The following is a 16,795-nucleotide window of genomic DNA, read 5'->3' as shown; positions in this document are numbered from 1 at the left end:
ATCTAATTTTCCAAGGTATAAAAGTTGGTTGTAGGCTAATTTAAATCCCAAGTAAGACTAACGCTGTCTTATATTTAGGTCATCATAAATGGATTTCTTTTTTCTTTTCTTTTCAGGTTTAACATTTGTCCTAAATTTGTTCCTTTACAGCAATATGTGGAACAATGATCTTATGGAAGTTAAGCACATTATTCAAAGCAAGTGCTCTTTGAATTTAAAGCAATGTGTCACATGTCACCTGAGCACGTAGTATGCGTGTGGACGCCGTTGGCGTTTTGACAGATTCGCGTTTTTGAGGTTTACGCGGAGATGATAATGTTTTTCAAAATGTTTCAACCTTGGAACGTGTTTCGGGGACTTGACTTGACTAACAAAGAAAGAACCAGAAATGAATTTGGTTAAAACATTATTGATTGATTTAGTGAACAGTTCTTAAAAGCATTTTTTTTTTCTTGTTGTTCAAACATTTTAAAAATCAATAAAGGACTTTGGAGGTTTATAGGTTCTTTGGAGAACCATAAATGGTTCTTCTGCAGTATTGAAGCAAACAATACCATTTTTGAGGGTGTACATGTAAGTATCATGTATTTGGTAAGTCCTTTTGTTTTCTGCAGGACAAATTCATATGAGTTTCAACAAGCGACATGAGGTGGTTTTAGTGGATAAGAATAAGACTTATCAAATAGATTAAGGACTAGGTCAATTGTTGTAGCTTTGTGGCACATTCACACTCCAAACGCACCGTGGGACTGTTGAGGCCTTATTTAATGGGTCTATTTCCCTTTGATATGGCAATTATCTGTGAAAAATAGAGGAAGCCAGTTGTTGTCTCAAGTTTCTAGTCATGTTAAAATTTGTTCATATGCCAAGTCCAAATTTTAGTCACTGTCCTTATTAAAAATTGCATTGTGCTACAAACCAATTGACATGAAATTTGTTACTGTTACTTTTATGTACATTGCATTTGCATTAATTTACATTCCTTTGTGAATATTTTAAAGAATGCCATCATAATACACCCACAATGGAATAAATCACATCTTTATTGTATGAACAGGAAAACACATTAGAAATTAAATTACAAAGTATCTGGATTCTGCACACACAAACTACACACATATACTAACTTTTGCGGTTGTCCCTGTTTTATAAGAACATTTTTTTTTTTTTTTTTTTACATCTAAAAAAAAACATCTAAGATGTTGCTGGACATCTATTTTTGACATACTGTAACCCTCATCGTTTGGAGTCTGCAGTACACTTATGGAAAGGTTTTAACTCAATGTTGTGGTCAGTTCCATCTAAGATTTATTCACTCACTTGGCAGATGCTTTTATTGAAAGAGACAGGTAAACATTTTCTGTTGATGTGTTCTCTGGGATTTTAACTCATGACCTCGATGTTGACAGCACTGTGGTCTGTCAGCTAATTAGGGAAAGTAGGATGTGTACCAAAATGCTTTGTATCATCCTCATATGCATAATATATAAACAATTTCTAATTCAACAAACTCATCTGGATGGCTTGCTCTTTTGAGTATCATTTGAGATACTGAAAATGATTACAGAAAGGAGAATGTCTAGCAAAAATGTATTTCATCAATCTCATAAATTGAGAATGCATCATGTGCACTACATGACACATTACTCAGACAAAAGGGTGCATTCAGCAACAATCTGTTTGCAGCACAGTGCTATAAAGAGAGACCCAGGAAGTCTTTTGTTCTGTCAGCGATCAGGTTGTACAATACATCCCTCAGCTAAATAGATGAACAATCTAATGTATGCTAATGTTGCTGTTTTTAGTTGCTGTTTGTTTGTTTGTTTTGATACAATGTACTGTTATTATGATGGTGATGGCTATTATTCGTATTAGTAATATATAAACACAATATAATGTATTAATACATTACTAACAAAGCTGATTGCTTATATATCATTGTGTATCATTAATTTCTAAATGGTGCCTATTGTTTGCAGGAATATTGCTAAACTTTATTCTCACCCAAAATGGCATTAACATGTTGTTTCATTTATTTTTTTCCAAATTATAATAATAACACTAATAATAATAATAATGTGTTGGCAGTATAGGCTATCAATGAGAATCTTACCCATGTCTTAGCCAAGTCAATTAAAATGCCTGAGATTCGACTTTCTAATAACTGGCTAGTCTTGTCAGGATTCTACCATGCAATTACGCTTCTTGGCATCGCAATTATAAGTTTAATTACACTAGATAGCTATCAAGAAAGTGGCGGCATCAGGGAGAATCTTCCATCATCTGACGTGGCCCCAGTAATGGAGGGGTGACTTAATGAATTCAGTGTTTGTGGTGTCGGCCAATTTTGGGTTGTGACACCAAAATGCCTCATAAGCATTTCCGACCTGTCCTCCAATAGCAATAAAAGGGAGCGGAAAGTGGTGAGAAACAGGAAGGGAATTCAGTTAACACTGTCCAATTAAATTGGCACTTTGCCCTGAACAAACTGCAGCGAGATAAAGGATGAATGTATTCCATTGTTATTTAATTTCTAAAGTGCTCCTTTAGTCTGATCAGTCATTGTGAAACACTGTGAACAACTATGCTTTTATTATAAACAATCTCAAATTATTGATTATACATTTTTTTTTTATCTATGGCATCAACAGAAAGTATCAGAATCAATCAAAGGAACAAAGTATAACAATGTGGAAGAGCTGTTTTTATATTATTTAAAGCAAAAATACATTCATAAAAGTTATAAGAACAATCATACATAGGCACATTTACGTTGAATCTACTTGTGTTGTATTGAATCTCGATTCACTAAAGTAATTATGCAAATAATATGTAACAAATCAGTAAAGAAATGTGAACTGTTTATACTGCACAAAGTACTCGTGATAGTTTAATATTTCTGAAAGAAGTCTATTATGTAATATATGTAATATGTGTAATCTTATGTAATAGTAATATTGTGAAATATGACTATTTAAAATAACCATTTTTCATTATTATTTTAATCATTTTAAAGCTTAATTTTTACTGTGATGGCAATGCAGCATTTCTCCAGTCTTCAGTATCACATGATTCTTCAGAAATCATTCTAATGTGCTGATTTAGAGCTAAAAAGAACCTTTTCATATTATTAATGTTGAAACAGTTGTGCTGCCTAATATTTATGTAGAACCCATGATACATTTTTGTTCAGGATTCTTTGATAAATAGATTTTTTTTTTTTTTTTTTTTTACAATATAAAAGTCCTAGCTGTCATTTGATGAAAAACAGGACCCACTTTATACATTCTATTGACTATAAGTAACTAAACTAGTAACTGCACAAGTACTAAAAAGTAACTGCAAGTACATTTTAACTTATTCTACTTTCCCGACCTGAACACCTAACCTTAACCTAACAGTACAGTACAGTCTACCAATACTATAATGAGAGTTCACTGACATGTACAGTAGTTGCAAAGTTACACTCAAAAAAATTACATGTTGGATTTAATTAACTTTTTTATGTCATCAGGTCACTCATAACTGGATTACGTTAAACAAACATTGTTCAAACAAACAAAAATTTGTTCATGTAACTTCAACATTTTTATTTTCATTCATCCATTAATATTTCATTTATTTAAGTGACACATAATTAGAATGGTAGACTATAGCAAGCTATTTGCCAGCAGTAGCACATATTATCATCTATAAAGCTAAGATTTACATGCTCCTTCAGCAGTCCACAGCCAAACAAAATGCTCCACTCTTCTCCACAATGGTAACCCACTGTAATTTAAATGGTTCTAATAATTCCAGTGTAATTGCACATTAAACACAATTACACACTGTCAAGTCTTCCCCTTTTCTCATTTTCTCAAAAAAACATAAAACAACACTTAATTTTAACATTTATTCTCTCTTAATTCAACCATATGCAAAGCATGCTGGGAACTAACAAGCACCGCCCTGTTTCAGTTAATGCAACACAAATCATTCATGTAATCCAACACAAACGGATTAAGTAAACTTAAATTGTACATATATTTAAGCAGATTGAACACAACCAAATTAAGTTAGGGCAAAATGGCAGTTGGCGTCGATACTGTCACCCTCTGGATGTAATGATTTTTTACTTAAAGGTTCTCTAAGCGATCCTGGGTGACGTCACTTCTTGTTGACGTTCGAACTATTGTCAAACAAAACGGAGGCTAGCTAGACCCTCCCTCCTCCTCATCCGCGCACTAACCCCTAAAACCCCACCCCCAAATCCTTCTTGTCGGTTATTGGCTGGAACACTGTGTTATGTTTCGTGGTGCGGGTTAGCCCAGTTTGTTTTTGTTGCTGTTTGTGGAGCCTGGGGTGTCTACAGAGACCGCATTTTTTTTAGAGTGTGTTCAGGAGACAGACAGCTAGCGGATAGTGAGGAGATATTTGCTGTATGTGACAAAAAAAAAGTTTGGCCTAAAAAATAAGTGACATCGCTTAGAGCACCTTTAACATAAATGGTTTGTTTAGACAACACGTTAGGATTTTGTACTGTTAAATTGAGACATAATTGGACCTTAAAAAAACATTTCAAGTCAACAAACACTTATTATAAGTAAACTAAATGTAAATATATTATGTAAAGTGCACAACCTTCATATAGTAGTTCATTTTCCTCAGAGATTTTGGTCCACATTGACATGATAGCATCACACAGTTGATAGATTGCAGATTTGTCGGCTGCACATGCATGTGAATCTACCATTCCACCACCCAAAGGTGCTGGATTAAGATCTGACTGTTGAAGCCATAGTCATGTTCAAGAAATCAGTTTAAGATTATTTGACCTTTGTGACATGGCACATTATCATGCTGGAAGTAGCCATCAGAAGAGGGGGACACTGTGGTCATAAAGAGATGGACATGGTCAGCAGCAATACTCAGATAGGCTGTGACATTTAAACGATGCTCAATTGGTAATAATATGCCCAAAGTGAACCAAGAAAATATCCTCCACACCATTACATCACCATCAGCCTGAACCGTTGATAGAAGGCAGGATGGATCCATGGCTTTCATGTTGTTTGCGCCAAATTATGACCTCTAAAATTAGCAGCTTAAATTCAGACTCATTGGACCAGGCAATGTTTTTTCCAATCTCCTATTGTCCAATTTTAGCGAGCCCATGTGAATTGTAGCCTCAGTTTGCTGTTCCCAGCTGACAGGAGTGAAACCAGCTGTGGTGTTCTGCTGCTGTAGCCCATATGCTTCAAGGGTTGACATGTTGTGCATTCAGAGATGCTCTCCTGCAAACCTCGGTTGTAACAAGTGGTTATCTGAGTTACTTTTGTTTCTATCAGCTCGAACCAGTCTGGCCATTCTCCTCTGACCTCTGGCATCAACAAGTCATTTTCTTCCACAGCACTGCCCGTCACTAGTTATATATATATATATATATATATATATATATATATATATACATACAATTTTCTGAGATGGTTGTACATGAAAATTCCATTAGGTCAGCATTTTCTGAAATACTCAGCCGCCTGGCACCAACAACCATGCCACGTTTGAGGTCACTTACTGTAAATCACATTTCTTCCCCAATCTGATGCTCACTTTAAAATTTTACAAGGTGGCTAATTCGGAAAAAAAAATGAATACAACCTCACTCGTACTTATTTGTAAGTTCTAAATTGTACATATTTTACGAGTTTTTTACGAGTAACCCAATTCTTATGAATTTGTACGTATGACCTACCCCTGAGCCCGCCCCTAAACCTAACCGTAACTGGGGTTTAGACAAATCATACGAATTCATATGAATGAGGTTGTACGAATTCGTACGAATCAGCCACATTTTACTCACTCGTACAAATTCGTACGAATTGGTCGTGAGATGGCGTTGGATAATCTCGACCATGTTTACATACCTAAATGCAAGTTGCTACCATACTATTGGCTGATTAGATATTTGCATAAACAAGCAGTTGACTAGGTCTACCTAATAAAGTGGCCGTAAAGAAAGCAAGAAAAAAAATGTCAGTAACTTAATTTAAATATGTGCATGCAGTTATGCATTAAATTGGATTGCAGGAGCTTTGAAGTCTTTTTATTTTTTTGCACGTTAATGGCATGGAAAAAATTTAAATACAACTGTTTAGTTCAAGTTGAACAGTCTTTTTTTTCATATAGGCCTATATATATTTCCATTGACTAGAACAGGCCTCCCATAAACCAACATGTGTTTGGCCCTACTTTGCATGCCACTGTTGGTCAGTGCCTTGCAGAAGCCTAGAAAGTGCAGATTGCTTGGATTACAGTAGATATGACAGGATCATGAGAGCATGATTGGCTTCTGCTTTAGGCCAGGAAGCAGGATGGACCAAATGGCCAGCTGAAGGCTTACATTTCAGCTCAATTGAAAGAGTGTGAAGACTATATTCTGCAAACATGATCTTTTTTCACCACCTAACAGCACTTCAACACATTGTTTGGTCCATTGCTTCTCCGCCATGGACAGACAATTGCGCACACACCCAGTCCACAGTTCCCGCTACCTTCTGTGTGTGTTCCTCTAATGAGCCTTAGCACCTCACCATCACCATGGTTACCAGCATGTGTTCCACCCCCCCCTGAACACAGACACACACATGTACTCACACACACCCTTAAGCTCTAAGTAAGAGCCTGTATCCCCAGAAGGACAAAACTACAGCAGGCTGCCTCAAGAGTCTCTCACAGTCTGACAGTCTACTAACACTTACAGCAGGTAACAACGGTTGCTGTTATACAGCTAATACGTGTGCCTAAGCTACTAATGAAAGAAAACAAATCCTACATTTAGAAGTTAAAAACACGTCTTGATCTGTAGCAACTATATAGATTCCTTGATCCCAATAATTTAATTTTAGGTCTGTTTTCAGTTAATGCATGAACCAAACTTCACTAAATATGATTTGTAGTTTTGCTTTCAAATTGTCAATTTTATTATGAAAAATTCTAACAATAAATACCGTTTTGGCGCTCTTTAATGTGGCGTGACATAACGCTGTAGCCGTCTCAAGCTGTAGCGGGGAGCACATGATCATCTCTTCCTCATTACTACTAGTTATAGCACCAAATGAACATGAATGAATATCAGAAGTTATGTTTAATAATACAGTAATACAAAAAATATGCATCACTCAATCAGTTTTAACCAGGAAAGACGTCAAACAGCTTGTAAACAAAATGTCACGTACAGTAACTACATTTACCTCAGAAAGCCATTCAGTGTCGATAGCTCGATAGGCTTTATGCAGAATAGTGTGAACTGATGGCAACATCTATGGACTTTTTAAGGTAATCAGCTAACCTACAGTAGGCCTAGTTAGTTATTTTTATTGCTGGTATATTATTATATTTAAATATCTAAATGTCTCATCTTTGCTCGCTCCTTTGAAGGTATCTTGAGTAAAACGGCTCTATATTCAACAAAGCACATACAAAAGACCTGAACCGAAAGTGATGCAACCTATTTTTTTTTACATAATATGGAAGCTTGTTGTGCATAACCCCTGTAAGAAAAGCTTTACGTTTAATATATGATTGTGATGATATGATGATAAATAAATCTGTCATGAAAACAAGCGTTTATGACAGCTAGCATTTAAATGTTTATATATTTGTATACTGTACCTGATATATATATATATATATATATCCAAACCAATCAATATCGAATTGGAATTTAATCGAATCGCAAACAATATCGAATCGAATCGTCACATTTTTGTCAATGCCCATCCCTATACAGAATAAGTAATTTTTTTGTTTTCTTTTTGGAAAACAATTTTCCTATTTAATATAATACCTTTCAGCACCTCGAGGTCACTGTGTGAACTTGAAATTGTACTTGGCAAATGCATGAACATAAATGGAAATCAATTACACTTAGTACAAGGGGTTGATAACAGTGACGCATGGGGAGATCTCTCCGTTCCTACTACAATTTCCTTTTTTTCCTCTCACCCTCCAATTTATTCTTTCATGAAGCATATTGATGTAACTGAAGGTCTTATTAAATCAGACAAGTTCATTTGTTTAAGTCGTTTAAGCCCCACAGGTCCCTAATGGCTAATGATTTATAGCAGGAAAGAATTCGGCATTCGGGCACTTTCAGACCTGTTCGCCCTGTCGTTCTATGGAGGTGTCACATTACTTAGGAAATTAATGCAGGAGGAAGTCACTGTTTTTGGCTGGAGAATTAATCACTAACGAGACAGATGAGATAGAAGAGAATGCTCCAGTTTTTATTCCGCCATGCAGACGCTCCACACCCCTTTGGAACGGCGGCCCGGGTGGTACGCTATAGTTCACAAAGGCTACAAAGAAACGTAGCGTTTGTTATAAACAAAGCAGGCTGTTAATGGGCCAGGCTCTCCTCATGGTGCATGCATATAATACATCATACCTCCCATATCCTGGGGCCACAACACCTTCTTTGTAGTACGCAGTGTTCCTGAGAGAACTGCTGTGATGGCTTATTGTTCTGGCTTCATTCAGGAGGTCAAGGTGATGTCAGATATTAGCCTTGATCACACCTCTTCTTACTTCCATTATGCTAAGCAACTAAAATCCATTCTCTGACTCACATGTGCAATAAGAACGTCAGCGGCGACTGCTAGCTGCTAACATATCAAACATCTCCTCAGAGACAGAGAGGAGCGCTTGTAATTTAAATTGTCACAGTGTGTTGGTTTATCGCCGACACCTCTTTGTGTATTCCCAGATGTAATGTAAAATGATATGGAGAGAGAAAAATTTAAGAAAACTTAAAACTTCACTTGGCTTTTCAGAGATGGCGAGAGGGGATTTGAAATGTTGTAAAAGCGACGCGGAAATTATGTAAACATGTGAGTACGGTGTTGTATTTCCATATATTCCAAATTTCCGTGTAGCTCTCTAACAGATTTAATTTTAAAGCATTATCCGTCGTGAAGGGTCTTTTCATTATGGGTTGTTGTAGCGCTGTGCTGGAATTTATTTTCAAGAAATTGTCTTAATGGGTAAAGTTTATAGAATTAGTAAATCCTTTCGAGTAGGTGAGTCTTGAAATGATGTTGACCTCCGGTTGATGATAATGACAATCTATAAATGAGTTACTACCATTGTCAATTTGACCAGAATATCAGTTATAACAACGTTTGACCATATTAAACTGGCAATTGTAATAACTTTTGTAACATCCTTAATTATCGTTATTAATGTTATTTCCAATTAGTCAAAACAACAGATTAAAACATTGCACTTACATGCTCAGATTACATTAAATTTGGATTTCCGTGTGTTCACAGGCACTGTGAACCATATTCATCCGCACAGCCGAAGCACGGCGAAAAAGAGGGACAAAAGTTACACAGTTAACTGAAATTAAACTTATTTCCTTTCAGCAAGTTGCCTAGGCAACATTTCTCATTATTGTTTAGTTAACTTAAAGTATTAAAATAATTAAACTAAGACTAATAAATTAAATTAATATAAACTACAGCAGGCATATAAAAAATGATGAAACCGAGCAAAATTACAAAAATGTTACAGTGCTAGTTTAATAGGTTAGTAAAGCCATAGATATGGTGCTGTTTAATGCAATCATCAAAAACAATTAGTGTACAAAAATCATCCACATAAAGATGTTTTGAGGTCAGAACATTGTGTTGTGCAAGGAACCATGCAAAATAAGTCTTTATTATCTTAATTGATACTGCCCCCGTAATCGTAATTTGTGTGAAAAGTAATAAAAGTTGTTGGTGTTTTACTGCGAGTATTCATTTCAACTGGAAACTGCAGTGATTTGTAAGTAGATGCACGTTTTTCCAGTGAGCCAGGTTGAGGTCTGTTTGCCCTGAGCCGTTTCTTTGAAGGCAAATCCTTCACGTTCCTGTCACAAATCTCTGGTGTTTTAATATGAAAGGTGACATATTAGATATGAGTGATTCTTGTAATCTGCGTACGTGGTGAACGATGAAGCTCGATCACTCATTGTGAAGTGACGAAGTACGTAGCCGTGCTAATAGTGCAGCAGACGACAAAGCAAGCATTTTTGATGGCTTGCGGTGAGGAGTTTATTCTGGAGTAAATATCGTGGGATTTAGAAACGGCCTCATTATGTTGTATTATCTGATACATCACTATTGCTGCCATAGTTTTTGTTCATTTTCTCTCAGGGTGCGTTTCAGATGACAGCTATTTCTGCTCAAATGACAGTCATGTTTTCAGCTTGTTCACACTGATGAGAGGTAAATTAACAGTGCTAAAGTGTGCTTCGTGGGGGGATTTGAAGATTAAAGGGGAAGTGATATTTCAAGGCAGCATATTTCAGGTGAAATTTCATTATTTTCACACTGCAGCACAGTGAAATTCAATTTATCGACACCCTTTCTCCAAATTCAAGCTTATATGCGGGATCACAGATCTATAACTTCCCTTAGTGCTCCATCATCAGAAACTTGAATGGCATCATTTAAATGAGAATTTGTGCAAAAGTCTTTTCTTTGGCATGTCGGCGTCAGTTGCTTTCTGGAACTTGACCACCGATCTGTGAGATGGAAACTTTGATCAGATTGACTGGGTATGAAAAGATTGACTGGTTATGAAAACTGCATGATTCGATAGCAGCATGAGCTCTTTATTTTTTTCTCCCCCTTCTTTTTTATGGCTCTTTCTTTCTCATTTCAAAAGGATATGTGATTTTGAATGTTCTGTTCATACACTCTGACATCGACGCTTTTATGTAAATCACACTTGCTCAGACATCTAAAAGTTACATTCAAGCGGGTGACTCATTCAAGGGGATTGTTTGCCACCTACCGTGTATTGACCCGTGTAACTGCCGGAGCATATACAGCTGGCTGAGCTTTACACATTTTAATACACAAACACCATAGGCACACTAACATACACATAATAAATATAAACCAGTTATTACTAAAGCACCCGCAATGAGTATTTTTTTAAAAGCTAATGCTTTGTCCCATAGCTGAACAAGGGCTGTTATTTAATTACAACCAATTAATAAGTTAAAGGTTTGATGATGCATAAATAGAAAATAAGCCATCTAAAATGCTGCATTTAGTTTTTTTTAAACAATATATCATAAACATTTGTATCATAAAATGCACATAATCTATTTACATACACAGTATATGTTCTGTTACGTTTTATATTTGCAATAAAAAATCCCGTTTGCTTGCTATATCCAGTAATTCTCCTTTAATTTTTAATTTTCCGCAGTTGTCCACTTTGCATTGGTGAACTGAGAGGCATCTTCCACATGCTAACATCACAAGTCTCTCTCACACTCCGTCAACTTACACTGTGACTGAACAATCTGAACTACAATTTGGTGTTTAGTAATGCCATCTGTCCTACTTTGTGGAAACATGGAAACAGGAGAGGGTGAAATACAGTACGAAAGCCGAAGCAACAGTGCCACCCTTGGGTTTAAAAAGGAATTTAGTTAGAAGAAGAAATTCCTGTACATTTATTGTGCACAGTCTGTTTATAACAAAACTACTGCACTGATCTATATTGATTGATGTATTCATTTATTTTATGACGCGGTTGTCCTTGACAACTTCTAAAACATTTTCATAATCCCATTAGAAACATTTATTTATCAGCAGATTTTTTCATAATTGTGCCTAATTTGTGTAAATTCTCACATGAAAAGGGAAAAGTGATATGTAATAAATTATGTCACTGCTTAAAATGCTTAAAGTTTTAAACTGTAAAAAAAACTACTAAATGTTTAGTGACTGCGGGTACATATTGTTATTTGCAGCAGTAAATATTATATACATTTATGAATTTTGAGTTGTATGCATTGTATTTCCACATCTTTTGAAAGATTTTGGTTTGTTATATACATTTGGCAGACATTTTTGTCCAAAACAACCTGCATTCAGCAAGTACATATCAGTTTGTATGTTTTTTTTTTTTTTTAGGAATTTGACCCATGACTTGGATGTTGTAGTCAGCTTCGCTGAGAAGACTTTTAATTATTTGCCAAAGAGTGAATCTGTTTTACAGTCTTATTTTTATCGTGTGCTTATTAGATTCAATATGTCCACTCACACAATAAAGATTTGAATTGAAGAGATCAGCTCAGCATTTATAACAAATATAACCTGCTTAGTTAAGTCACAAATATACAATTTTTTATTTTTTTTTAGTTGGCATTATTAATCAATATGTAATTTTAGCTGTTGCTCAAGGAAAATAAGATTCTCTCTGTGGACAGTGTTTTAAGTCTCTCTCTGTGGGACACTCTGAAGGCCCAGGCAGAGATATTAACAGATTGTTGTGGCTGACCCGAGAGCATGAGATGCTTACAGTGATGATGACAACTGATGACACATAAAGAGATCAGCCTAGGGCCTCTGACTGGAACCACCATGCCACTTCTGCAGATTGGATATCAGGTGAGCTGAGAGGAGGGTCCAATCTTCCCTGACCTCGGCAGCGGCTTCACTTTTCTGCCAAAGAAATGGAAATTTGATTTACCTGCAGCAATTGATGAACTCCCTTCAATAACACAATGCACACAATCACTCTTGGAGTTAGCCATACTAGAACACACGCATTGATTTCTATGTGTTCCTGGGTGCGATTAACATTCTGCAAAACTTGGCAGATTTTTCATAACCCAAGGACAGGGCCAATCCATGAGTTTTGTGGGGCCCTAGGCAAGATTATGAAAATGAAAACTTGCCTAATATATAATTTAAATGAATCCATTGAACCACTGAAGCATAAGTGGATTCCCCAACCACCCCTTTTTTTTAAGAAACAGAAATAGTCTAAAAATAGAATAAAAGTCATACTTTACATAACCATGTGTAGCGACATGTACAACTGTAAATTGAATTATAAATTAAAACACATTTTGTGCAAACAAAATTGCCAGTGAAAATCAGGTAATATAAAAAATGATTGTAAATTGTATTAATGTATACAATTACATAGGCCTGTTCATAGAAACAAATACAGATACATGTATAAATAAATAAATAAACAGACAAACTAAATATATTCAGGCTAAAAAATTCAATAAAAAGTCAAATAAATAAATAATTGAAAAATATGAATATTAATGTATAATTAAAGCTATATACATTGTGCTTATGATCATAGAAACAAATACTAATAAATAAACAAACACATAAATAAATATACAGAGATCAAAATTGCATACAGCCACAAAAACTAAATATTAAAATAAAAATATTAAATAAAGAAATGGTATAAATAGCACAGCTCTCCTAAACAACATATCTCAGATGAGTTAGTTTGCATATTTATTGCTATATTTCCCTACTGCTTGGTGCTTCTACATGGGCAGTGTCTGAACTCCTTCCTCACACTCTTAAGGAAGTCGATGCTTTGACTGTGCAAATTTGCTCCAACATTAACTGGGTGCTAAACATCCTCGCTTTCATATTGTAATTTATTTATAGACGATTTGAGTAAGTCCCCGGCATGTCTGGGCCATATTGCTGATAACCTATATCACCGATAGTATGTAGCGGCCCAGCGGCTGAAGAGCCTGCTGATAATGACTGAAGACCATCATTTCCTTTATGGAAGAAAAAAAAGGTACACTTTTCAAAAAATGCTTTACTCCTCTTTGTTATAAGGTGAAAAAGGTTTTGACATCATTATTAAATGTTCACTTGAAAGATTTGCAGAGCCCTTTCTGCCGCCTTTAATCTTCACAAGGCTGTATACGACAACAGTTTGTTCTCCATCAGTTTGTAGCCGCGTCTGTTTGTTATCTGTTTTCTTAGTTGCCCACCATGCACCAAAGCTCATAGCGCTTATGGGATAAATCGATACAGTCATCCTCTGCCTGATACAGTAAAACACACAAACACATTTCTCACACATTCAGCAATGCTTCTGCTGAAGTTGGGCTCACACACACACACACACACACACACAGCTCACAAACTTCCTTATCTCACACATCCTGAATCTCGCAGCTCTTTTGGCGTCAAGTGGCACCAGCTGACATTGTTGAGCATAATCGCATTTCTCTCTCCAAATGTGACACCCAGGCATCTCCAGACGGGGAATCAACGTCACAGCTAGTCAGCAGGTTTGTGAAATATTTACTGCGGATGATGGTTCATGAAGAATACATGAGGACAGTGGAGCAGTGCTTTACGGCCTCGCTGCTGTGCAAAACCCTGCAAGGAAAGACTGTTGCTCGCTTGGCTGACAAAGTTTCACAGGGCTGCCTGGCATGAAGAGGTATGAGACAAATTGTACCATAATATCAGGGATTTTTATTCAGTTATTCTAAAGAAAGGGAACGTTACTCATATATATGTGGGAAAAAAGCTTTTTATTTGCTGTGTATGTACTGGGATATCACCTTGTCCAGATTTCAGATGCGTGATGCAAGTTACATTTAAACAACCATCTCTGAACCTTACCCATAATTCTGTACCAATTATGTGATTATTTATTATTTTTTGAGCATTATCTTCTATTGCAAAATATTATGTTGAGAGAGAGATTTTTTTTAGAAAGAAGATCTAAAAATATTCTCATCAATATGATCAGCAAAAACGTGAAATGTTATTACAATTCAAAACTTCTGTTTTCTATTTGAATACATTTTGAATACAAATGTAGTTTATTCCTGTGATGGCAAAGCTGGATTTTCAGCAGCCTTTACTCCAGTCTTTAGTATCACATGATCCTTTAGTAATCATTCTAATATGCTGATTTAGTGCTGAAGAAAAATGTCTTATCAATGTTGAAAACCATTCTGCTTAATTTTTTTTTTTTGCGGAAGCAATGTGATACATTTATCTGAGGATTAATTTGAAATATAAAACTCCACATTATAAATGCCTGTCACATTTGATCAATTTAATGTGTCCTTGCTGAACAAAAGCATTAATTTATGCTTTTAACGGGTCATGAATTGAGAAATACAATTTTCCTTGAGCTTTTTGCATATAAGAGGTCATCATCCTGTAAGTTTCAGAACAAAACTCCATTGTTAGTCCAAAAATAGCTTTTGTTGAAACCAAGGTCTGAAAATTATCAGATAAATGTGTCGATTTATGACGTCATAGATATTTGAAAGAACGAAGATCAGCGCCTCCCCCTCCCCCCCTCCATGTAAAAAAAAATACATGACGCTAACACTGGATCGAGCAGCCAAGCGAATAACATGCCTTTGAAGAGTGCAAACTGTTGTGTAGTGCCAGGTTGTGGAAAAACACAGTCGCAGCATAAGGTTCCTTCTGATTCCAACATTATTGCGAGTTTGAACTTTAATTTTAATGAAGTTCCAGATCCTGCGAGTAAGACCCTGTGCATTTGTTTGCTTCATTTCACTGTGGATTCCTTTGTATACAAGACACAGTTTGACGCTGGATTTGTAGAGACTGAAATAAAAAATAAACAGTATGCCGTGCCTTCTATATTGGATCCGACAAGAACGGTGCAAGTTTTTACAATGGCGGCATCCGAAATAGCATACTCCCTTGAGTAGGTAGCTACTTATTCTGAATAAGTAATTACTTCACGACCGATTATAAAAGTACATTCTATATAGTATGAATGTGTGTAGGATGAATGTAATCTGAACATACTGTATGCTTCTAGCTACTACATACTACATTCGCCATGTTGTCATTATCATGTGACCTACCAGCGTCAGTTATGTCGCTTCACTGCCATTCATCAATCCTCTCCTGTTGCCTCATGGGATAGTAAAATGTCCATCATATGCACACTTCAGAATCTCATCGGTAGTAGTAGGTCATCCAGGTACTTTTTGTATTGAGTACTGTGAATTCGGACATACTTCCTTTGTCACAAACTGTTTTTCGCCTACTAAATAGTAGGGAAGTATGCGATTTCGGATGCAGCCAATATGTCCTACGTGTACTGACAGGGGTGTTGAAACTTATTGTAATATGAAATATTGTTATAGCAGTGGGCGTTTACTTCCCAGTCTTTGATGCAACATGCCCATAAAAACGAGTGTTTCATGTTCAAGGCTCAACAACAGGGTAGAAAAATAGCCTATTACTTATTAATCATGATGTCTTTTATGTAAAAAAGCGAACATCATAAGTGGACCTCAGACAATAGCATAAAATCATAAAAAAAGGAAGTTCATGACCCCTTTAAAACATACAGACACCAAACGTTTTTACGATTGTTTGTGCATTTAACCATGCCCATTTAGTTTAAATAATCTAAATGGGGTAATTTAGATTCCAAGAAGCTAATATTGCTTGAAATATTTTAATTGTGGGTGACTGAAAATGGCAAGATTTGCTGGCGTGGAGAGACACAATAATCAGTAAGAGAAACTGAAAACATCTGCTCAGTAAGATGTCAAGTTGACTGCTATAGAGAGATTTTCATTGGTCACACTGTTGGTGGAACAAAATGCACAACATCTTAATCTACACTGTGCTATCACTTTCAGAGTTGGTTTCTCTCTGTCTCAAGGTCTCCAGGGTCGACCTTGTTTTCCATCATACAGAACATCACAATTTGTTTAATCTTCTACTAACTTTTCACATCAGAGGCCCCTACAGACAGTCTTTTTATTACACATCTGAAGACCTAGAAGGTCAGTGTGCATAAGCAATTAATTACATATGCTATCAATGCTAATAATAAACCTCAAAACAGCACTGCAGGACTCGGCTGACCTCACCTTATGGTTTGTTCAAGGGCACAGAGAGAGTCAACTGGCATTCCAAGAGATGAATGGGTTGACAAAATGCCTCTGCTAGGCCAAACA

The 16,795-nt window shown here is 36.0% G+C and overlaps 1 long non-coding RNA gene across 1 annotated transcript in view; it reads left to right on the top strand.

Annotated features, from left to right (window-relative positions):
• Window positions 1-12,114, top strand: part of LOC307007154 — an 84,129-nt gene extending 72,015 nt beyond the window's left edge. The window contains exon 3 of the long non-coding RNA XR_013799592.1: window positions 11,248-12,114. This is a non-coding gene — a long non-coding RNA (uncharacterized lncRNA). The remainder of the gene's footprint in view (window positions 1-11,247) is intronic.
• The last annotated feature ends 4,681 nt before the right edge of the window (window positions 12,115-16,795 follow it).

Source organism: Phoxinus phoxinus, assembly GCF_949152265.1.
Source record: "Phoxinus phoxinus genome assembly, chromosome: 11".
Classification (NCBI taxonomy): Eukaryota; Metazoa; Chordata; class Actinopteri; order Cypriniformes; family Leuciscidae; genus Phoxinus; species Phoxinus phoxinus.
The sequence above is the reverse complement of the archived record's forward strand: the minus strand, read 5'-3'. Positions and strand labels throughout refer to the sequence as shown.